Below are 24270 nucleotides of genomic sequence, written 5' to 3'. Positions count from 1 at the left end.
TATTGGAATACCCCTTCCCTGTAAATCTTTCAAGCTACTACTAGTCCATCAATGAGTTTACCCTATGGCCCATAGCGAGGTCAGAGCACTCATGATACAATCACCCATCAACCTTGAGGCATTGAGTGATAAGAGATGTCCTTCTGTATATATGTTTGACTTATTGGTTGATGAATAAAGCACTGTTTGGCTAGTGGCCAGGCAGGAAGGATAGGCAGGGCTACCAGAGGACTATTCTGGGAAATGTAGGTAGAGAGAAGTCAACATATGAGCCTGGGAAGAGATAAGACCATGCAGAAATACATAGATTAGTAGTTATGGGTTAATAATTAAGACAGAGCTAGCCAATAAGAAGCCCTAGCTACTGGCCAACAGTTTCATAATTAATATAAGTCTTTGTGTGTTCATTTGGGGCATGGTGGCTGCAGAACCGGGTAGGAAATCCAGTAACAATTGAATAATGGGTTAGTTACTTCTTTTGTTTCCAGAGACAGAATATTTAGAAATATCAGCTCAAGGAAGGAATAACTTAATCTTGGCTCATGGTTTATGGGATGTAGTCTATCACAGCATGGAAAGCATGAAGATGAGAACATCAAGCAACTGTTCCTAGTGTGTCCACAGTCTGAACCATACACACACACACACACACACACACACACACACAGAGAGAGAGAGAGAGAGAGAGAGAGAGAGAGAGAGAGAGAGAGAGAGAGAGAGATTCTAGTCTTCTGCTTCCTTTCTCCCTTACTCTTTTGATTCTGTCTGGAAACCCAGCCTGTGGGATGGTGCTGCCCACACACAGGGTAGGTCACTCATCCCAGTCACAGCCCCCTGGAAACTAACACACAAGTCCAAGAGTGTGTATGTCTCCTGAGGGATTCCAAATCCAGCTAAACTGACAATGCAGAACAACCATCTTTTCAACACAAAAGAGGGACATTTAAGATCCAAACTTTTGGGGCTGAAGATGACCCATCAGTCAAGAGAATGTGCTGTTCTTGCAGAGAACCTGGTTCAGTTCTCAGCACCCAAATAGCAGCTTACAACTCTCTGTAACTCCAGTTCCACAGAATCTACTGCCTTCTTTTGGCCTCTGCAGGCGCGCAGATATACATGCCAGCAAAACATTTGTAGTCATAAAAAATAAATTTAATTAAAAATAAGATGCAAATATGACCACAGAAAGCTTTTCTAGAACATTTCCTATAGCTGAGGATGATAAACAAGTGATTGGAGAAACAGCTGCCCATTCATTTAAGACCCAAAAGGACAAAAGCAGGCTGTGAAAAAGGCAAAAGCGAAAGGTATTCTGGGAGGCCATATGTCTTGCTCAGGGTAACTGGGGTCACTTGATTCCAAAACACACATCATACCTGAAGAAGCTGTTCTGTCACTGGCTGGCTGACTGCAGTGGTCCTAGTACTCAGTCCTAACAAAGCATTTGGTCCCTCTAAGGTGACTGTCACTCAGTAAATGTCACAGGAAGCAGTGACAAGAGAAATAACCCCTCTGCCTCATTCATAAACCAGTGAACTCATTCATGAACCAGTAAATACTTCTATGCTTCCCCATGAACTGTGAGCTTTCTGCTCACAAGCTCTACTCTGCAAAGAATGTGAGTTTTTGTGGGCATCTGGGTCAGACCCACCAAGGGACACTTTGCTGGGTAAGTTCACTCATTTTCCTAGGATTCCCCACAGATCCGTGGTAAGATGCTACATAAGCCTCAGAACCATTCTGCACAATGTTGTCTAAAAGGAAAGCCTTGAGAACACTATATCTAATCCAGCCCTTGTTACTAAATCTTTGTGAGAAATGGGCTGGGAAGGGCTCACAGAAAAGTTTTGGTGAGAATGATCAGCATTTTGATTCTGCAAGGGAAAGAATTCTCTTTTAAGAAAAACAGGATCAAGTAGGTGTTGAGTGGCCCTCCTACCCCCAGTCTTTGCAAATGCGGGTGAAATTCATCCGTACTGCATTGGATTGCTTCATTGAAATCACTTCTGTCCACACCTGGCCTGCTTTTGCTCTCTCTCTCTCTTTTCCCTTTAGAATTCATTCAGTGTTCATACACAAACCGGCCAAGCCACATTCAGGACAGCTGGTTAACTGATATACCTTGAGGTTTCTGAAAACAAAATAGCTGAACAGTTTGAGCCAAAGGAGAGGAAGTGGAGTTTGGCCAGTACTCTGTGCTTCATTCAGAAACCTGATTAGTCTGAACGATTTCCTGACTGGGAAGGTCAATTTTCTCTTTGGTCTTTGCCCTATTGATCTGCCCACAGACTGTTAAAATAGAGATTCAATCCAAAAATGGATGCAGAAATAGATGTTTGTTGAGCTAATGTTTAATTAACAATGAGATGGCAACTTCCACAAAGTGCATCTGCTAGGTGGTCACCTAAGTCTCTGCTTCTCTTGTACAAAGACAATACAAGTCACAGCTCTGTTTAGGTTTGGACAATGTTCTTTCTAGAGGCTCCTGGCATCATTCAAGGTTAGTTCATGAACTCTGTAGTTCTATTTGAACAGAAGGAAAGGGTCAAAATGTCTTCTTCTGCAGGCTGATTTTGGTACCTGAATTTTTTTAAGATTCTTTTAGCAATGGGGCGTTACAATTAACCAATAAGTAAATATATTGACTATTGACGTGATATATTATTTATGATCTAACAAATAAAGCTCACCTGAATATCAGAGTGCAAAGCTAGCCACAATAGTTATCCATAGAGGCCAGGCAGTGGTGGTACACACCTTTAATCCCAGCACTTGGGACACAGAAGCAGATGGATCTGTTAATTCAAGGCCACCTTGAACTACACAAAATGAATCCAGGTTAAAAGATAAACAGAGCTCAAACAAAGGTGATCCTAGCACTTGGGATACCACACCACACCTCCAATCCCAGCTTTAGAGAGGAATATAAGGAGGGAGGAGGCAGGAGCTCAATGCAGTCTGAGATTTGGTGCAGAAAGGATAGCACTTTCTGTCTGAGGTAGAGGTAAGAGCTAGTGACTGGCCACTTTATTTCTCTGATCTTCAGCTTTAACCCCAATATGTGTTTCTGGTGTGAGAAGCTGTCTTTATGGGGCTGCACAACTGGAACCAGCTGAGTGGCCCCAAGTTTGTACCTGAGTGGGGTGTGTGGATGAGGGAAAGAAGTTTATACCTGAGTGTGTGTGGGGGGTTGGGGGGGTGGACCAGGGAAAGGCTAGCTATAGACTATAAAGAAAAGACAGAGAGAATAAAAGTCAGGAGGGCAGATCAGTCAATAATGAAATGCCACGAGTTTATTTTTCACCACTCTTATATACCTTAACCAAAAAGGGGAACACAGCATCATGTATATAGAACAAACAGACTTTTCTTCACTCATTCTAAGGGTTCAGTAACCACACCTTAGCTTCAATTTCTTGTTCCCTAGCCTTGAGGGTCAGGAGTAGCCACACCTCAGATTTAGGTCTGTTGTTGTTATTTAGAATAAGACAGCCAGACTTCCTACTGTAGCCACACTGAGGACAGGTTTGAACTGTTCTTGTGCCAAGATGGAGTGCAGCCATCTTTATGGGCACCAACACTCTGGGTTTTTATTATGCATGCTACCTTGATGAGATGGAAAGTTCTTCCAGAGAGTGGCTCAATGCAGCACTTGCAACTCTAGCTCCTTGCTCTTGGCTCATTTTCAGCCCTTGTTAAGATGTTTGCCTCCATTCCAGGTAAATCACCCTCACTTTTCAGAAACAGGAAGGGAGTTACTTCCAAACATGCCCTCAAAGAGTACAGAGGAGGAGAAATGCCCTCTCGCCCCACAACACCATGGTTCTCCCTGAATTGTGGAGTCTTCATTTTTCAAAGCTTCCCACATCATGAAAAACTTTGTTAAATACATTTGACAATGGCCCTTTTAAAAAATGAAGAGGTTTGTTGTATATTTTAATTATGTACACACACACACACACACATGTGCATGCGCACGCACATTGTGTGTGTGTGTGTGTGTGTGAGAGAGAGAGAGAGAGAGAGAGAGAGAGAGAGAGAGAGAGGACATCTGCACCTGAATGTAGGTGTCTGAGGAGATCAGAAGAGGGTATCAGATCCTCTGGACCTGGAGTTATAAGTGGTTGTGGTCCACCCAGCATGGGTCTTAGTGCAAGCTGTTTACCACAGAGCTCTCTCCAGCCCCTCAGGCCCCTGTAAAAAAAGTTTCTTCGTCTGTCATTTGGGGTGGGCATGTAGCCATGATCCTTGCAATGGGTAAAAAAATGGAATTACTTTTTCTCCTCTATATTCTTTTAATATCATTTTTGGAATTGACTCCCTAATTTTTTTCTGAATAAAACCTGGACATACTACACTAAGAAAATCCAGATTGAAAATCAAATCCATATCTTATGATTCTATATGCGTGAACTCTCCAGAACAGGCAAATTCATAAAAGGATGAAGAGAAGGAGGAAGGGGTATTGGTGCTGAATAATGGTTTCCTGGGTGCTAGATGAAGCAAGGTTACATGGATAGGCTTCTTTTGAGAAATGTAAGAATATGCTGGAATTTGACAGGGGTAGTGGTTACACTTTAGGAATATGCTAAAATGACTAGGATGTTGTCATGATTAGCCTTCTGTGGCTGTGATAGGCACCATGACCTAAAGCAGCTTAGGAAGAAATTTCATCTTTCATCTTACACTCCCAGGTCATACTGCATCACTGGGAGAAGTCAGGGCAGGAACTCAGGCAAGAACGATGAAGAAATGCTGCTTACTGGTCTGCTCTCTAGCTTGCCCCCATGACTCATGTTCAGTTACCTTTGTTACACCGTTCAGACCTTCCTGCCTAGGGATGGTACCACCCAAAGCAATCAAGGCAATGCCCACAGACATGCCACAGGCCAATGTGATCTGGGCAATTCCTCAGATGAGGTTTCCCCCTTCACTCTGGTTCATGTCAGGTTGATAGTTAAGATTAACCACTGAAGATGTATACTTTAAAATGCTAAATGGTATGGCCTGTGAAGTGTGTGTGTGTGTGTGTGTGTGTGTGTGTGATTTTTTTTGGGGGGGGTTGGCTGCTGTGTAGTACTCATACTAGGCAAACATTTTACCATGGACCTGCTTCTTCAACCCTGAATTATATTTGAGTTTCTAAGAACTGAAAGCATGAGTACAGGAACTCCTCAAAAGAACTGAAAACAGAAACAGGCAAATGGCTTAGTGGTTAAAGGCACTAAGGACAAAACCGGTGATCTGAGTTGGATTCCCCAGAACTTACATAACAGAAAGAGAACCAATTGCCACAAAATGGTCCTCTGATACACACAAGAAATAGGTAAATATAAAATCAAAGCAAAACAAATCAACAGCAACAAAACCTCCAATATAGGGCTATCATAAGACCCATCTGTGCTACTCTTGGGTTTATACATGAAGAACTCCAAAGTCAACACAGAGAAACTTGAGTCTTTTTGTAATAGCCAGGGAATGTAAGCAGCCTAGATGTCCACTCACAGATGGTTGATAAAGGAAATGTAATACAGAATGGGATTTTCAGTATTCACAAACAAACCTGAAATTCCGACCTTTGCAAGACAGGTGGTGCAATTGGAAATCATTATGATAGGCAAAACAAGCCAGACTCAGAAAGACAAATACTGCAGAACCTAGATTTTATGTGTTTGTGTTTATATGTGTACTTGTAGGTCATGAAACTAGAAAGGAGATCATAGGGATGGAGGAAAGAGATCTTAAGGGAGTAGGAAATAAAGAAGTTAATTGGATACCAGAACACCTCAGTTCGCCTGACTATGGCCTGAACTGAGGCACATAGATCAAGACTGGCAGCCTGGGGGAGATGCAGTACATGTCTCTAGACCTGAGATTAACCCTTATGACTGATGCACAGAAAGGGGAAGACAAAGAATCCCAATTTCCTTACTCACATTCTTCTCCCAACATCCATATCACAGGCATGCAGTTATCCCCGCTCTCTATCAGAATGTACTACAATTACTTATCCTTTTTCTATTAAGTCACAGTTTCCTTGCTAATGGCCAGTATAATGTCTTACCATGTAGGGTAATCAATAAGTGCTTGTGAAACAGATGACTAAAGTGAAACTCATACAAAGCCTGTCCTAGTGGACAGTCAACATTCCCGCTATCAGCAACTCAGTGTTTGTATGAAGTCATGTCTTCTGCGACAACCTCTCCAACAAGGTAATGAATCACTCACAGCTTTATGTAAGCTTGTTTTATTAACTGCTCCACACACAAGAATAAGAGCTAGCCCATGCTTCCCAGATATAGGAACACCAAAGAGGAATTCCATCCTTTATTTTGGGGGCAGTTAGCCAGACCCAAGTCCATCTTCTTACAAAGTAAAAACCAGTGCTTGGGACATGAGTCTTGATGAAAAGCAAGTCAAGTTTACCTAAGTATGTGGGGTTGGAGATGTGGTCCCACTCAAAGGACCATCTTAGGGAACTCTGGTGTAAGGATGTGCTTTCATAGGAAGGAAAGGAGAGAGGACAAGGGGCAGGAAGTGGAGGTGCAGGCTTCATCATCCAGGGCCTATGCCGTCTCTTCTCTATTTTCCTCTCTCCTCTGACTAGAACATATTGACTTGACCTTCAGGCATTAGTTCCTATAGTTCTTTAATTTAACACCACAATAACTTATGTGCTTTGTATAGATCATAGATTTATAAAACAAGGAAAGGCCTTATACATTCCGGCATTATCTAAGGGTCACCTTAAATTCTTTAGGCAAACTTAAGGAAATACTATTAAGCAATTAACGTCTTAATCATTTAAGCCGTTTTTAGAATTCAGAGTGCTTATAGGTGGGGGTTAGGGTATAGTTCAGTGATAAAGAACTTCCCTGACACCCAAGACACTCTACATAGATAAAAATGAATGAATGCCTGGCTTAGGAAGGTAGTCAAAAGAACTCTACATGGTGGTTACTGATTAGGGCTAGTGTGCATGATGCGTTCATAGTATATTCTTCTGGGGAATCTTTTTAAAACAGGAATTTCTAATTGCTTAAGACATAGCAATTCTCTATCAACTATCACCTCAAAGGCACACTATTTATACTACACAAACATACCCTGCCCCCCCTACAAGCCACTCTTACAGACATAACTACTTCCTCAGAGGTAACTACTCTTTCTGACAGGGGCAAGAGGCAGTTGACCTCTGGAAGGGAAGATATAAGGGAGATCTGACCTTACTAATAAAAGCAGTCTTTGGGTTAAGTAAGTGAGGACAAGGACTGGAGATAACTGTTTATTGTTTGAGTCCCTGAATGCCTAGGGAGCTTTAGATAAGATCTATAAAGATCCTTCAGTTGTAAGCCTTCAATTGTAGGATTTCTTCACAGAACACTTTGTTTTATTGAGGACTTAATGAGGACCACAGAAAATAACACACAGTTATTCTTAAACTAACTGATTTGAAAGGGCAAGCACACTGTGCAGTCCAAATCTATTGCATGTGGAAGCTCACTAAATAGAGCATTAAAAAGTCAATAACGAGAACAGATTTCAAAAGCACATTGTGGTCAGAAAAGGAACACAGGAGTTACATTAAGGGAAAATGTCAAATAATGCAACCAAAATAAATCAACCCAATATATCTATTTGTTAGATCTCAACCCAGGACAAGTCTCAGCATTTTTCACCCTGCCCCCTTCTCTCCTGAAGGGGCTGAGATGCAGCTTCCCTTCCGTTTTACAATTCAGTCATTTTGTTCTCTTGGCCTGGCTGCCTCTCTTCGTCATTGGCTCCTCTCTTGCTCTCCCTCACTGCCTCTCCTGGACTTTTACCTCTGCCTGCTTTCTCCCTTATGTCTACAATAAGAATCTTTTTCATACTTTAGGAGTAGGCAGGTTCTCCTGCTTTTATTTCATTATATTTTCATTTACTAATGAATTGACACTTCTGAGATATCAAGTATAAGGAAAAGACTTACCATTATCATTATCCTTAAATACACGATGACACCTGAGTTAGCAAGCCCCAACAAAGTTCCAATGATGTTCTTCATAGAACAAGAAAACACAGTCCTAAAATTCATCTGGAAGCACAGATGGCCTTGAATAGCCAAAGTAACCATAGGCAGGAAGACCAGTTCTACATGTACCACAACAAATTATACTACAGAGTTACAAAGCCAGCATGCCTTAAGAACAGACACATAGACCAGTGGACTAGAACAGAGGACTTGGAAATAACCCACCCAGATAAATCGACTAGTGTTAGACAAAGATTCAAAGAATGTACATTAGGAAAAGACCACTTCTTCAGTCAATGGTATGGGAAAACCAGGTAACTATATGTAGAAGAAATTAGATCCTTCTTTCATATTGTTCAAAATTAAGCAGGTCAAAATGAATAAAGGATTTTGACTTTATTCTGCCAGGGGAAAAGCACTGCAAGGTACAGGAACTGGCAAGACTTCCTGAAAATGATCCCAGCAGGTCAGGAAATAATCCCAGAAGTAGACAAATGGGACTGTGTGACATTAAAGTTTCTGAACAGCAAAGGAGACCAGCAGTTGTGTGAAGAGACAATCTGTAGGATGTATACAGAGCCTATGCCAACTACACATATCACAAGGGATTAATATCTAGAATGTGTTGCAAAAATTAAGTATTTAACAATTAGCTCACAAATCAATGAGGCAAATTAATCAGGTTGATAGTTCTCAAAAGAGATATGTAAATGGCTAATAAGAATATGAAAAACATATTCAATATTGTTAACTATCTAGAGAACAAAAATTAAATTGCATTGAGGTTCCATTTCAGCCCAGTGAGAATGAGTAACATCAAGAAACCAAGCAACAGCAGATGCTAGCTGGAAGGAAATGGGGAAAAGGACCCTGTGTATTCATTGCTAGTGAAAATGTAAAATAGTGCACCCACTATGGAAATCAATATACAACAGTAGTGTTCTACCTTGGAGGTCAAACCTCCCTTTCACAGGAATCACCTAAGACCATCAGAAAACAGATATTTACATTACGATTCATAACAATAGCAACATTAGTTATGAAGTAGCAGCAAAAATAATTTTATGGTGGGGGGGGGTCACCAAAACAAGAGGAACTATTTCAAAGGGCCACAGCATTAGGAAAGTTGAGAATCACTGATGCAGAAGTTCCTTATAAAACTAAAAGTACACCTATCATATGACACAGCCAAACCATTCCTGGCTAAGTAAAGAATGTGTCAGTAAACTACATAGATGCTGGCAAATCTGTATTTATTGTGGCATTATTTACAATAGCCAAGATACAGAAGCAGTGTGGATGCCCATCAACAAATGAATAGATAAAGCAAATGTGGTTTATATACACAATGGGGTTTGATAAAGCTGTAAAAAAGAATGAAATGATGTCATTTGAAGGCAAATAGATGGAACTGGAAATCATCATATTAAGAAAAATAAACCAGATTTAGAAAGACAAATATCTTATGTCTTCTCTCATGTGTAGACACTGAACAGCATTCTAAGAAATATGAAGGACACAAAATCATGACTGTCCTCTTTCTTATTCATATTATTTCTCAGTCAACCACTTTTAGCAAAAATGATGCATATACAGAAAGGGAAAGATAGGCAATTCTTAGTTCCTTTTTAGTTTTTAATCATCAGTAAACAGAAGGGTATTGGCAGAGCCTGTAAATGCTGAGACAAGACATACAGATCAACTTAGATACATGTGGCATGTACACTGCTCTGAGTAAGAACAAGCATGTAGGCATGGGTGGGGGATGGTATGCTGACTGCAATTTCAGGGTCTCAGCATTACAAGCTCATGTTCTGGCATTTTTCTAATTTTTCTAGCAATGCATTACAGCTCATGAATTTGATCTCATTATATCACAAGTAAAAAAAAAAATGTTCACATGACCAAAAGCAAGTGGGCAGGAGTCTTTCCTGTAATTTTATTTCTCAGAAAAAAAAATTATTGACTAGGGATTTTCCTTTATGGTAGAATACGTGGCAAGCCTGTGCAAATTTCAGTTTCACATTTCTCATTATAAAAAAAAATATATTAATTCATTTGCTAATTGATTTAAATTCAAATTGATTTTTATTTTAAAAAATAAGGCTAGAAGCAATTGCTCTCTGTAGAAAATTGGGGGAAACATAGATAAATATTAAATGGGAGCTTTACGAAAACATATCCTTTTAGCACACACATTCCCTGCTGAAAAGAAGGAAGGCTGGTGTTGCCAAACATGAACTGCAAACTACATGTAGTGTATTTTTAAATATTTCGTTAGATGCATGGGTGTTTTGCTTGCATGTATGTCTGTGTGCCTTGTGCCCACGGTGTCTGCAGAAGTTGTCTGATGCCCTGGGACTGTAGTAACCACCATATGAATCCTGGGAATAAAACCCAAGTCATCTAGAAGAACAGCCAGTGCTCTTAACTGTTGAACCATGTCTCTAGTCCCTGGTAATAATTTATGTTTTTTTTTTTTGTTGTTTTTTTATTTAGTATAATATCAAATCACTAAACATACCATGAGAAGCTCAGAAAAAGGATGTAAAAGAAAGGAAAACATTTGATATTCATTCTTTCATGAGGCTGGTGCTAGGGAGCAAACTAAGGGTCTTGGGTGTTTTAGAAAAGCCATAGCCCGGGCCCTATTTAGTTTACTTTTTATCCTGCTATTTGAAAAAGAGACCCCATTCATTTTGCAATATGTGGCAGCTACTCTAGATTGCGCTTGGAAATGACTTTTAAAGTGGGATTCTCTGCACATGGACTGAAGGATCCCAGGAATAAAGTGGAAGGCACACTGTTCCAGTAGTTATGAGGAGGCCTTTCTGCGTACCTGATGCCATTGATCCTGAAATGTTGGCATGTGATTCCTGAAATCTTTGCAAGTGGTGGGTGTTATTAAACACTATTAAAAAGTTAGAAACAGGTTCTGCTGCTCCAGGGGGCCTTACTGGATTGCCTGAACTTCTAGTGATGATATTAGGGCACTCAATAGGTACTCAGAACTGCAAATCCACATGCAAGAGGGGAAATAGCAGAAGAGACAGAAGAAGGTACCTAGCCCTTTGCATCTTCTTTCAAGAAATGTCCTTTAACTCCCTAGTGGGCTAGCACAGACATGAGGAAGGCATCAGCATCAGGATACTGATGTGGTTACAATTCCTTCAGCAGATTGTTATCTGAGAAATCCAGCCCAGACTTACTTCTTTTTTTTTTATTTTTTTTATTGTCTTCTAAATTTGAATTTTCTTTTTTTAAAATTTATTTTATATAACAAAGTCCATTTAAATGAAAACAAACATTTATAGACAATATTTGGGAATTTGGGTGTTCTTTCCAAACTACTTCCTGCTGGTAAGGGGCACTGTCATGGGGGATTCGAAGAAGATTCAGAAATCCTGGCTGTAGTCTGTAAGGCTGCTTTATCCAGCTGTTTTGAATGTAGGATCACCTCGTACCCAGACTTACTTCTTAAACACCCTTGACAGAATGACCCATTGTAGAAAACTGGACAAAAATATGTCTAACAAAGGCACCTGAGTCCACTTGGGTTATAGGTCCACTTCTGTCCATGTCTTTCTTTTCTTAAATGTGTATGTATATATTTTGGGAGGTTTCTGCTCTAGTAGGTTTCCACGTGGCTTTTCCAAATGTCTTTAGTGTTATTTATCCCTCCCTGCACTCCCCTTTCTATCCTGCCCTCCCATCTACCACCCTACTTAACCCTTCCAATTCCACTATTCCCCTTCCTCTCTTCATGTTACCTTCATTCTGACAGCCGCCCCCCCCCCTTCCCTTGAAACTGCCATCTCAACACAGCCTGGTACTAGTTCCCTGATTTCTATGGGCACTCCAGTTTAAAACACTTGTGTAAATATCCAAAGCCAACAGCCATATGTGAGAGGGAACATGCAGAGTTTGATTTGCTGGATCTGGAATACCTCACTCTGATTGATTGTTTCCATATCTTCCATTTACCCGTGAGTTCTTTTTTTCTTTCTTTCTTTTTTTGTACCTGGGTAATATTCCATTGTGTATATATGCTAGTTTTTCATTATTCCTTCATCAATTAAACATCTGAGCTATTTCCATTTTCTGACCATTGTGACTATAGCAGCAATGAACATGGGTGAATAAGTACCCTTGTATTAGAGTGTAGAGTTCTTTGGGAATGTGTGTAGGAGTGGTATAACTGGATCATGTAGTACCTCTGTTTCTAGTTTTGGGGAGAAGCTGTACAATGATTTCAATAGTGACTGAACCTTTCTGCATTTCCTCCAGCACCAAATAAGTATTCTCCTTTCTCCATATCCATACCAGCATGTTGTGAGATATTTGTACAATGTGTGGAGATGTAATAAAAAGCTGAACAGTCAATAGCCAGGCAGGTGGTATAGGCAGGACTTAGAGGCAGAAAAAAAAGGTAGTAGGAGGAAGATGCTAGGGAGATAAATGGTGGGAGACACAGAGGAAACAGGATAGGCAGTAAGTGACAGAATGTAGACGAATAGAAATGGACTTAATTTAAGTTTTAAGAGGTAGATAAAAACACGCCTTTTTATAATTAATACTTATTAACTCTCCATGTCATCATTTGTGAGCTGGTGACCCAATGAAAAATCCGTCTACACCAACATTTTTTTTTTTCTTTTTTAGTCTTAGCCATTCTGGTTGAGGTATGATGATGAAATCTCGAAGTCATTTTAACATGCATTTCCATGATCACTTCTCATTTTTGGAAGCCTCAGAAGTTCAGGAGCTAATGGCTTCTGTATACTTTTGAAGCTCAAAGGTGAGGGAAGCAAGAAAGGGGAGGGTCAAAGGGCACAGAAGGACCAAAAGTCACCAAAGGAACATTTTCTCTTGCTTATAAATTGTATAAGTGGAAAGTGGAGAGATTATTTGCTCCAGCTTTTCCTGGTTGTCACTATTTACTCTATTAGTCCACTATTAATCCTATAATCATCTGTGGAGACATTTCTGTCTACAAAGTAACATATAAGAAGATAATATTGAATATAACTGTCTCCAGCTGGGTGTGATGGTGTATGTTTAATTCTAAGACTTGGGCTGGGAAATTTGAGTCTAGCTAGAGTCCATTGTGAGAAAACATCGTCTTTGATCTCAATCTGAATGAAGATTGACAAATGACTTTTCTCTGAGCCACCATCTCACAGAAAATGACACAGAAACCTGTTATTAATCATGGAAGCTCAGCCTTAAATTAGGAATGTTGCTAACTGGTTCCTATAACTTAAATTAATCCATGTTTTAAATCTATGTTCTTTCATGTGGCATTACATCCTCTCTGTACTACCCATTCTACTTCCTGTGCCTGGCTCATGACTCTGCTCTTCTTCTCAGAGTTCTTTCTCTGCCAGGAAGTCCCACCTATTCTCTTCTGCCTAGCTACTGGCCATTCGGCTTTTTATTACACCAATCACAGCAATACATCTTTACACAGTGTATATATATCCCACAACACTACCCCCCTTTTTGTCTAAATAAAAAAGAAAGGTTTACTATTTTCTAAAATAGTAAAACTATGTATAATGAGAAAATTATTAGGTAAGAATTACATTCACAATGCCAGTCCATTTGTATTTCACATATTCAGAGAAAATACTGTCTATCCTATTTTGATGAATCTAAGATTTTATACCTAAGCCACTTTCTTGTTTATTGTTTATTAATTTATTACATTCCAATCCCAGTTCCTCCTCCTTAATCTCTTCCTGCTCCCCCTAAACCACTTTCTATCATAACTTGTGTTACCATCCTAAAAATATCTTTTTAGACCTTAAAACCTTTTCTTAGATAAACAACTTAAACTTTTATATCTTTCAACCTTATAATTTACACCTCTTTTGTGAGATTTTCCCCCTGCATTTAGTAACAAGGAAAACTTTAACTATCTAGTCTTTAACCCCATCAAAGACCCAAGAAGGATATACTATTCTCTGAGTACACAGGAAGTGTACATCAAACAACTTCCAAAACTATGTAAATGACAGAGACATCTGGTTGCCTGGACAGTCACCCCAAGGTTCCTTTGCAACATTGGAGTATCCGTCTTCAACCCATAGGCCTAGAATATCTGACAGACTTCTTTGTGAAGCAGGAATTTTGAAAGACTGGTCTATCTTGTCTTAACAAAGTTGAGCAGTCAGCTTTCTTTTTGTCCTATTGGTCCAGTTTGTACAGCATGCTGTTAGCAGTTGAGGCAAGGGCAGTTTCTTGCCCAGTAGCTAACTTTGCCAAAATAAAATCAAACTCTATATGGAGGTTCTTTGATGCCCATCATTCTTTTCAGAAGAAATTGGTGCTACCAAGAACAGACATGTCTCACTGTCATGAAATCCTTAGGTTGTTAAAACATCTTAAATGCCATATTCCATAGGTCTCTGAAGTGTCTGAAGAGCATCTATCTTTCTGTCTATCTATCCATCTGACTATCTATCTAAAATATTTCTCTGTTTAACCTTGAAAACATACCTAACATGGCTACAAGTTTGATTGTTATAGAAGACTAATTTATATTTCTTAATTATCCTAGTTTGTAACAATAACTTTAAAGGACTAGAAATTTGCATTACATTGTTAAATGAGTTGTATAAGTACAATACCTTAAACAAAAATAGAAACATATACAGTATAACAAAATAACCTTAAATTTGTATCAATATATAAAATCGATACCAATGTAAAATATTTAAGACTAGTAGTTGCTTTTTAGTTTCAAAGTAGATTCAATAATCTACCCTTTCCCCTATCATTTCTATACTATACACCCCCTTTTCCATACAGAAAGAGATCCCTGAATCTATTCTTCTTTGCTCAGCTTTCTCTCTGACTATAACTAAAAACAACTTTCAACCAATCCCCAAATGATGATAAACATCCATAATTCATTAAATGACAAAAATCTACCTAACCCACCTCTTAGAAATATGGGTGTCATATTCTCTATACTGCTTCCTGTGGTCAGGGGGTGATGGAATCTCTAGGGTACCCTGAGAAAATTGAGATAATGGACAAGTCCAGGGAGAGCTAGCTGTATCACTTTTTGTCCAGTCTCTGTGTAATGGGAAAGTTCAGTGCCTATCTGAAGTCCTGGCTGGAGTAAGTGCATGAGGCTGTACCAGGTTAGCTAGCAGCTTTGAAGTTGTTGTGGATGCAGATTTTTAAGGAAACAGCAACAGAGGCATTTTGAAGCTGAATCACCTGGGCTACTTGCCATCCTTGGGTAGGCCCTCCAGCTGCATGGTATCTGGTCCTTTTTTTCTGAAAACACACACATTTTTAGAGATAACATAAGTAACTGCATTAACACAAGTATGGACTTTGCACTGTGCACAAGTCAACTAAAGATGATGTTCTCTTCTACGTTTGAACAGGTAAATGGAATCTGTTAACTTTATCTTTTAACTTTATAAGTCTGTTTGGATTGTAAAACCAAACCTCTCTCTGTGTCATATGAAAGGCTGGCAGGTAATGATAAGTATGAGCACTCTGTAGCCAATAAGGTTTATCATGTCTCATTCAGTTTCAGAGCTGTTTCCATGTCAAGGGATCACCTTATATGTCACTTGTTTTGTAGTTTTTCTTGTTTGTTTGTTTTTTCTTCATGTCTGTAGCTAAGATCTTTAAGTGGGCCTCCCTAATTGAATTTGGTCTTTATTAATTTTGAAGAAATCCGTAGTTTTCTTGTTTCCCGTGGAAACAAAAGCAAAAACTCTTCCCCAATGCAACATATTCTCTGACTTCCATTCTGAGGTCAAGATATTCTTAGAATATATAGGTTGGTTTAATTTAGCAGTTTCTGTAATCCAATGTCTCTAAGCAGCTATTGTTTTCTATTCATTAGCATATAAGTAATTTAGAGTCAACAAAGCAAAAAAAGAAAAATGTCAACAAAGCACCATGCAGGACACCCTGTGTATTTCCCATCTTTATGTGGCGTACCTTTATCATTATTATTTCTTTTGCTTTTTAATTCATTAATTTTTATTTCATGTGCATTGGTGCTTTGCCATGGGTGTCAGGCTCCTGGAACTGAATTACAGACAATTGTGAGCTACCATGTGTGTGCTGGGAATTGAATCCAGTTTCCTCTGAAAGAGAAGTCAGTGTTCTTAACCACTGAGCCACCTCTCCAGCCCCCCCCCCTTTTACATCTAATTCTTTACTCCTTCTTTAAAGATTTTGCTTTATTATTATTAAACTATTTTTTATCACTGCCTATGCCCATTTCCTTTCTTCAGCATCTCAGCACATTTTAAAGCAGGCTATATGTTCAAATGTTTACTTGGTCTGGTTGTGACTTTCTATGACCTGCAGTCATTCACTTACAACATTCTCTGACATGAACCAAACCCTAAACTAGTCAGTGGGTAGGCCCTCCAGCTGCATGGCTCTGCTTAGCACATGGCCTGGCTGCTGGCTCTACTGGCTTCGGGTAGGTGACAATGGCGCCTCATGCCTGAAGCCCTGGCTTGGAGTGGGTCTATCTGCCCCAGCTCTGGGAAGTTTCTGGGTCCACACTGTGATAAACATTCTACCCAGTCCTCTGCCACCAAGTAGTATACCACCCACTGCTGCTGCTCGTGAACCCATTCAAGTGCTCCAAAGCTGGTTGGGCACCTGCAAGCTATGAGCCTAATGTCCAGCTTTCTCAGGCCTTTAGGTGAATTTACATGTCAGATGTTGGGGCCGCATCCTTTTAATGAAAACTGCATAATTCCATGGCAACAGAGAGCAAAGAACATATAGGTAGAAATGAGAAATAGAAATGAGGAGTGAAAACCCCATTTAGGAGAGTATATTACCTGTGATTCACTCTGAGTTGCTCAAAATCCATCAAAGTCAAATGATCATGTATGAAAGTGATGAGTATCTTTTTGGAACTCTTCAACAATGCAGGACTTGGAAAGCTCATGTACACAGTAGAAACCTTCCTGGACGTATTTCTATATCACACCTTTATACCCTGGTCTGCTCTAGCTCACATTACATGAGATAGATAATTTGTCTCAAATGCATTCATGGCACAAGGCTTCAACTCCTTCTCTGCAGAAGCAAATGTATCATAATGACTAGGTCTCTCTTCTGCTATTACTCAGGGAACCTTTGCATTCTCCTTCACAAAACACTCCCATGGCACCACTTCTCACTGCAAGAATGCACTGCATGTTCCCAGAAATACCTTAAAGATCCCATTTCTCCTATGCTGCTTGCTTCTTATATGAGAAAGCAAAGCAAAGGAATACTGTTTCAGTAGTGAGTGTTTCCAAAGAAATCTTGTCATGTGGACATAATAATAAGGAAAAAAAAGCCATAAATGTGTTGAACTCAATTCGAAGTTAACATGCCACACAGAGCTGTTGTGACAGCTCAAGCCTGTTCTATTCATCAGGCTCTCAAGACCCAACAAGTCATCTGGTGACTCAGGCAATTCCTAAGCAGAGACAGAATGCCTGTTCAGCTTGTGTTTCTGAAGCATTTACTGGGTGGAGCCCTTTAAGAGCCAGCTGGATTGTTTTTGCAAAACATCTAACAAAGAATTCTATCTGCAAAGCAAAACAAGCTTCTAGCATTCCAGAGGGATTCTCTAATCTAAATATGAAATATGCAAGCTGTAACCCATAGGCAAAAAACAAATGAACATGGTGGGATTGTGATAGGCCATCTAAAAAAATTAAGAAGGCCAGCAAAATGAAATACAATTTCAAGGATTATTTTTACTTGATAAGATCAGAGCATCAAAATATTTTAGAATTGTGGCAGTTTGTATTAATGGAATATGTTCCATGGGCAATCGGCTTACATAAACTCTATGCACTAGTAAAATACTTAAGCAAATGATAGCCTAAGGCTTACAACCTGATGATACTTTAAAGGTCGAGAACCCAAGGTCTTCTGAATTATTTTCATCTATCTATCTATCTATCTATCTATCTATCTATCTATCTATCTATCTACCTACCTACCTACCTACCTAATGAGTTAGTTATTTAGTGTGTGTGTACAGTAGTGGAAATGGTCTGGTCAGAGGACAACTTGGGTGGTTCCACTGAAGAGTCACAACCAGAAAGTCACTTCAGTCATTGCTCCTTAATAAGACAGTTAAAGGAGCCAAATTAACAATGAAAAGCAGAAAAATAAATATATTCAATGTGGTTATACTGGTAAGAGGGAAAATGAGATTTGGTGACTCACCTAAGTCTGTCTTTGGGGGTTCCAACATGAGGGTAGAGTTACACAGAGAAAGCAAGAGACAAGTCTAACATCTCAGTTCCAAGTCTACTTCAAGGTCATTCTTGTCTGCAGGTACATCACAAGTTGTTTCTCCTCTGCCTGCTGCCAGGGTGTAGACCAGTTCTTTCCCAGCAGGAAATTCAGGGGAAATCCTAATGTCCTCCTTTCAATAGTCAGATAGTCAAAAGTCTAAAGGTTCTCTTTAGAATGTGTTCTCTTTCCACCCTATGCTCGAAGCATTTTTCATCATGCCACTAATTATTATCGCTTTTCACTGATAGAATTGCTCACACTGGCAAACACAGATGGCATTTCTGAAAATTAAATGTTGAAAAACAAAACAAAAACATAAATGTTAACAATGGCTGTCCATTTGAAATCTGCAAAACTTGAGAAGTGCTCTGGATTTTAGTTCTCTAGCTTGGGAAGATCTGCATAGATAGAGATCCCTTAGAGATGGGACTCAAGTATAAACACGAAATTCATTTTTGTTTCATCTCCACCTTGGGCATATATCCTGAAGGGAATTTCTATATGGCATTTTCAGTGAGCCTGTGTTTTGATTGTGAGCCACTCCATTAAGTCAGGTGAGGAATTTTCCACTTGAGGGATCCTGTTGCTCAGATAGTGTCAGATTTTTGAAGCTTGTCAGATTTCAGGTTTGGGGCTTATGAGTGTTCAACCTGCACACAGCCCTTTGTGCTCAATTCCTTTAGTGATTAATCTGGTGCTGGGAGCTTGTGTATTAAAGTGAATTCTTGAACAGCAGCTATTGCACTGAAAAAAAAAAAAAGAGGCTGAGAGAAAAATACAAAATAAAATAAAAAACGATCCCATCAAAGGAAATTGCTCTTGTAACAAGTACTATATATATTCTTAATGATTGACCAGAGTTTGTTGATTGTTTTGAAATCATTGCATTCTGCTTGGTTTTTAAACTCTTTGCTCTTTTACTCTTTGGGAGCTCCCCCCAAAAAAACACACAGAGGCTTTTTCTTTCTTATGAATGCTTGGCCTTAGCTTTGCTTGTTTCTAGTCAGCTTTTAACTTAAATTATCCCACCTACCCTTTGCCTCTAGGCATTTATCTTTCTCTGTTCTATATACCTTTCTTTACTTTTCACTCTGTGGCTTGCTGTGTAGCTGAGTGGCTGGGCCCTGATGACATCTCTCCTCCTTTTGTTGCTCCTCGATCTTTCTTCCCAGATTTCTCCCATTTGTTCTCTCTGCTAGCCAGCCCCACCTAGCCTATTCTCTCCTGCCTAGCTATTGGCTCCTTATTAGACCAATCAGGTGTTTTAGACAAGCAAAGTAACACAGCTTTACAGTTAAACAAGTATAGCATAAAAGAATGTAACACATGTTTGCATCATTAAACAAATATTCCATAGCATATGCAAATGCAATACATCTTCACTAATATTCCACAGTATTTATTGCAGGGCTATTTTTATTTTGAAAACTTAAACAACTACAGAAAGGTTAAAGAATAGCAAATGCACACACATGTTTTAACTTAAATTCAAAGTTTTTTGTAGCGCCCACGCTACAATCTGTTCCACGAATCGGGCGAAGGCCTAGAGATTGAAATAAAGACAAGACGATGGGTCATTCATTCAGTGGCAGTGTCGGAATGCCAAATGCTGAATGCCCTTTATTGAAGGGATGGAACAGGCTGAAATACTGACTTACAGCACAGTGGAAAATTACAGGAATTTTAGGCTTAGCTCCTCCCCACTAGGTGTGTGTTATCAAAATGGGAAGAGTACCAACAACAGCCTTGGGGCAAGGAGTTCCAGCCAACAGCTTTAAGCTTGCTCAAGGTGCCTCGGGGGTCCATGCAGGGGCCTACAGTTTTTAAATATTTTGTCATATTTGCTTAATCTGCCTAGGCATATATTCAGGCATGTATACACACATGCATAGCATATATACTTATCTGGAAATTGTGTTTGTTTTATTAAGCTTTCCATTCTGCATTTTGCAAAGAAAAAAAAAAGAATTCAACTGGCTATCACACATATGTACAGATAGAGAGAGAGAAGACAGATCATCTAAAACCAAAGCAATGCATTTTACATTCATAACACTATCACTACACTTGACATTAATAATATAATATTGACTTATGGATAATCTATATTAGATTTTCTCAATTGTTCTAAAAATGGCTTATAGACACATTTTATTTTTCCTAATCTTGGTTTCAACCCAGGTTTTTTATTGTTTTATTATTTTTCTTTAGCTCTTAATTCAGATAATAGTCTACCTTAAAAATATTTCTCTGGATATTTCTCTGGATGCGGACACAGCGACTGGAGGCATGGACATTATTCCCTCTGTCTCTCCTGATTCTGCTGCCCAAGTTCCCTGAGGGCTCAGTTGCAACTCCAGGCACACCTGCCCATAGCCAGGACTCAGGAAATAGCCATGGCAAAGTCTGCAGCACCCGGACAAGGTCTTTCGCAGAATCTTCGCCTTTTAGTTCTACTGAGCTGTGTGGGCACTGTGATGCCACATGATGCTGTCTCTCTTTGCTACAGCTTCACTGTTGGCAAGTCAGGGTCTGGAGCATGGAGGGACAGAGTCCAAGGCCAACTGAACAGAGAGACTTTCCTTTCCTACAACAGTGTCAACAACTGTCATGTCTTTGGTGTTCTGGGGGAACAGACTGAATGCCACAAAGATCTGCAAAAACAGCATGACACTCTGAAGGATGGAGCTGACCTGATCAAACAGCAAGTGATTCTCATGAATAATATAACCAGAGAGGCCCTCACTCTGCAGGCCAAGATGTGTTGTTGGCATGAAAGAGACATTTCAATGCATCTTGGGATGTTGACCTCAATGGGCACCAAATGTTGCACTTTGACTCAAGCACTGTAAAACTGACTGAAGTTGGTCCTGGATCTGGCAGGATTAAAGAGATGTGGGAGGAAGACAGGGATGTCACTGCCTTCTTCAAGATGACCTCACAAGGGGACTGTAGGTCCTGGCTTAAGGATAATCAATTTGCACTTGGAAAAAAAGCTGGAGCCTACAGCCTCATCAACTGCTACTCCAGATGTGAACCAGCAGCTTTCATCACTGGCCATCAAGCCCAACATCTCTGTCCTGCTGATAATCCTCAGCTGCTCCCTCCTGTTTCTTATCTGAGGACAGTCCTTGGCAATGACGGGCTGAAGATGCTCCAGAGGGTGTGGTGAGAGTTCATCTGGTGCAGTCCCTCTCTCTTCTCATCAGCCTCACCCACATGAACACTGATGCTGCTGACACAGGATTTCATGTTCTTTATCTTTGCTAGTACTTGGGTCCTTCCTTATCTCCTTGTTCTGTTTCCTTGGTGCTCCTTGGTGGGATTTACCCTTCATGGAACTACTTGAACTAGAGGTCTAGAAAAGAATGTGGTTATTAGCCAACCCTAGCATAGGAAACAGGATACCCAGATCTCCTTAGTGTGTCAATTTACTACTCTTGTGTAAATAACTTATTAGTATAGAGGTTAGTGAGAGAAAGATTAGGAAGACCCCATAATCCCCAAGATATTTGGCAGGGAGGTAACTTTTGTTAACAATATTAATTTTGTAATAGATATTTATTATAAGTATACCTGTACTAGGCGGTCTTTTCCAGAACAAAATAAGAAATGTACATTTTTCTAAATGAGTATATATGATAGAAATGGATATTTTGTAACTAAAAATGTGATAGTTTATAATGTCATCACTATTATAGCTTACTTACTGTGACATGCACTAGGCATCCCAGCAATGCTCACATACTCACTGGGCTGCTCAGTCTGACATGCTGGCTGCCCTTCAGAGACACTCTGGCAGGGAAAGCTAGGAGGTCCTGGAAAGCTGGTGTTCCTGGATGCACATCCTCCGATGCAGGGTCTGGGTCAGTGCAGAGCTCTACTGCACTCAGAGAGGTCTCTCTGCACATACAGAGCTGTGATGGAAGGAGAATTACCTCACACAAGTTTTCTCTGACTCCACATGGAGCCTTGTGCACAAGTGCACCAGCACACACACACACACACACACACACACACAGACACTCGCGTGCACCTGTGCATGGGCAGAATAAGGACTCTAAAGTATGGACAGTATAAAATATATGGTTCACTGTTTGAAACAATGTTTTGAAGCTGGGTCTCCCTGTATAGACCAGGTTGGCCTGGACCTCAAAGATCCACCTGCCCTACCTCCCCAGCATCAGGCTTAAAGGTGTGTGCCACCTCCCCTGCCTGATGCTTGGATGGTATGTTATTAAACTACTAGAACTTCAAAACTATTTTGACAAATTACCTTGTAAGCTAAAGTGTATTAAGGAGACTGGCAATAATCAAATATCTCAGGTATCACTAAAGAAAATTTGTAACAACTAATTACAGAAAACAGAAATAGAGGACTAGTTGTTAATTACAGAAAACAGAAATAAAGGACTAGTTGTTTAGTAGAAGTTGCTGATAACTGGAACACAGCCCCAAACTTTAGCACAACTGACTCCATGAAGGACATGTGCATTCAGGCTGTAAAACTCAGCACCTGGACAGCACCACCTGCCAATACTAAAACAAAGGCCTAGTGCATCCCAGTGCATGGTGAGGGGAAGTCTCTCAATGTGCTCACCTTGCTTTTCTGCTCCTGTCCTTCCACTTCTAGCTAACTGTTCTTGCTTACTAAAGTTTGTAACCCACAGCATGGGTTTCTGTGCTTAAAAGCTCTACCTGAGAAAGGCTTGGTGTTGCACTGGGATATAGTTGCTAACCAGCTAATAAAGAGTTCCTATTAACTAAAAAAAAAAAAAAAAAAAAAAAAAAAAAAATTCTCTGAAGGCCTGGTGGTGTTGGCACACAACTTTGCTCTGAGCACTGGGGAGGTAGAGGCAAGGGGATCTCTGTGAGCCTAGGCTATGTAGAGAGACCACATCTTAAAAGCAAAACAAAATTTATGAGTGGGGTGTGGTGGTCCATCACTGTAATCCATATGTAATCCTGTGAGTCTGAGGACAGACAGACAGACACACCCCCACACACACACTTCTCTGATAGTGACTTTTTCCATGAATCTTAAACAATTGTCTTGTATTTTAGATTTTTATATTAAATTTAGATTAATTGAATTTGGCAAATATACTTCTATAACTGTTATATTAATATTGAAAATTGAGTCTTGAATTTTCTTTGATGTTTTTAGCATCCCTGGCAATGCAGTATATAGACAGTTTGAGCTAAAAAATATTCAGTATAGTGAACAGCATGGGTCTGCTAGCAAAATCTCTAGGAGATTTTGCTTTCCTGAGAACAGGACATTTTTAGCCCTTTTAGTCCTGTGCAAACGCTCAGGGTTCATAGTTCTTTCCTTTCATAACAGTAAACACTTGTAGGCATGTTTATACAGCTTATCATTTGCACCCTACTGAGTCTCCAAAGTCACTTGAGAATCCACAGGGTCAAAATAAATACCAAGTGAAAGACTCTACAAACAAAGGAACATGCATGTCACAGCACTGTAATTTTAAATAAAATATCCTTTTTATTAAAATTGTTATAAAAGTTTTTGGGTTACAGGTGTTCATAACTATCTTGGTCTATTTGGGCTGTAGTATGGCAGGCCAGGAAGTCCTGGGCCTCCATCAATATCTGAGGAGGAGGAGGAAGAGGAGAAAGAGGAGGAGGAGGACCAGTTTTTTGGTTCATAGTAGTTATCTTCTTACTCTGTCCTTGTGTGATCAAAGGCAAAGAAAGACATTTTTAAAGGGTTATAGGACTGTGTTTTCTCTCTCTTCCCATACTCAGTAACATTTCTGTATGGAGTTTTTCTCACAACCAACATCATCCCACAGTTCAGCTGAATTTTGTCATTACTTGGAGATGTTGTCAGAGCCAAAGGCTGAGGGCTGAGTCCCACAGATCCTGCCCACTTTAGAGACAACAATTTAGGTCGGAGGCCTAATGGGCAAAGGACAGGCTATAAACTGTTCTCAGCCTCC

The 24270-nt window shown here is 39.8% G+C and overlaps 1 pseudogene; it reads left to right on the top strand.

Annotated features, from left to right (window-relative positions):
- Window positions 1-20703: 20703 nt before the first annotated feature.
- LOC127237426 (UL16-binding protein 1-like) lies at window positions 20704-21479 on the top strand (annotated as a pseudogene).
- The last annotated feature ends 2791 nt before the right edge of the window (window positions 21480-24270 follow it).

Source organism: Phodopus roborovskii, unplaced genomic scaffold (assembly GCF_943737965.1).
Source record: "Phodopus roborovskii unplaced genomic scaffold, PHOROB, whole genome shotgun sequence".
NCBI lineage: Eukaryota > Metazoa > Chordata > Mammalia > Rodentia > Cricetidae > Phodopus > Phodopus roborovskii.
The sequence above is the reverse complement of the archived record's forward strand: the minus strand, read 5'-3'. Positions and strand labels throughout refer to the sequence as shown.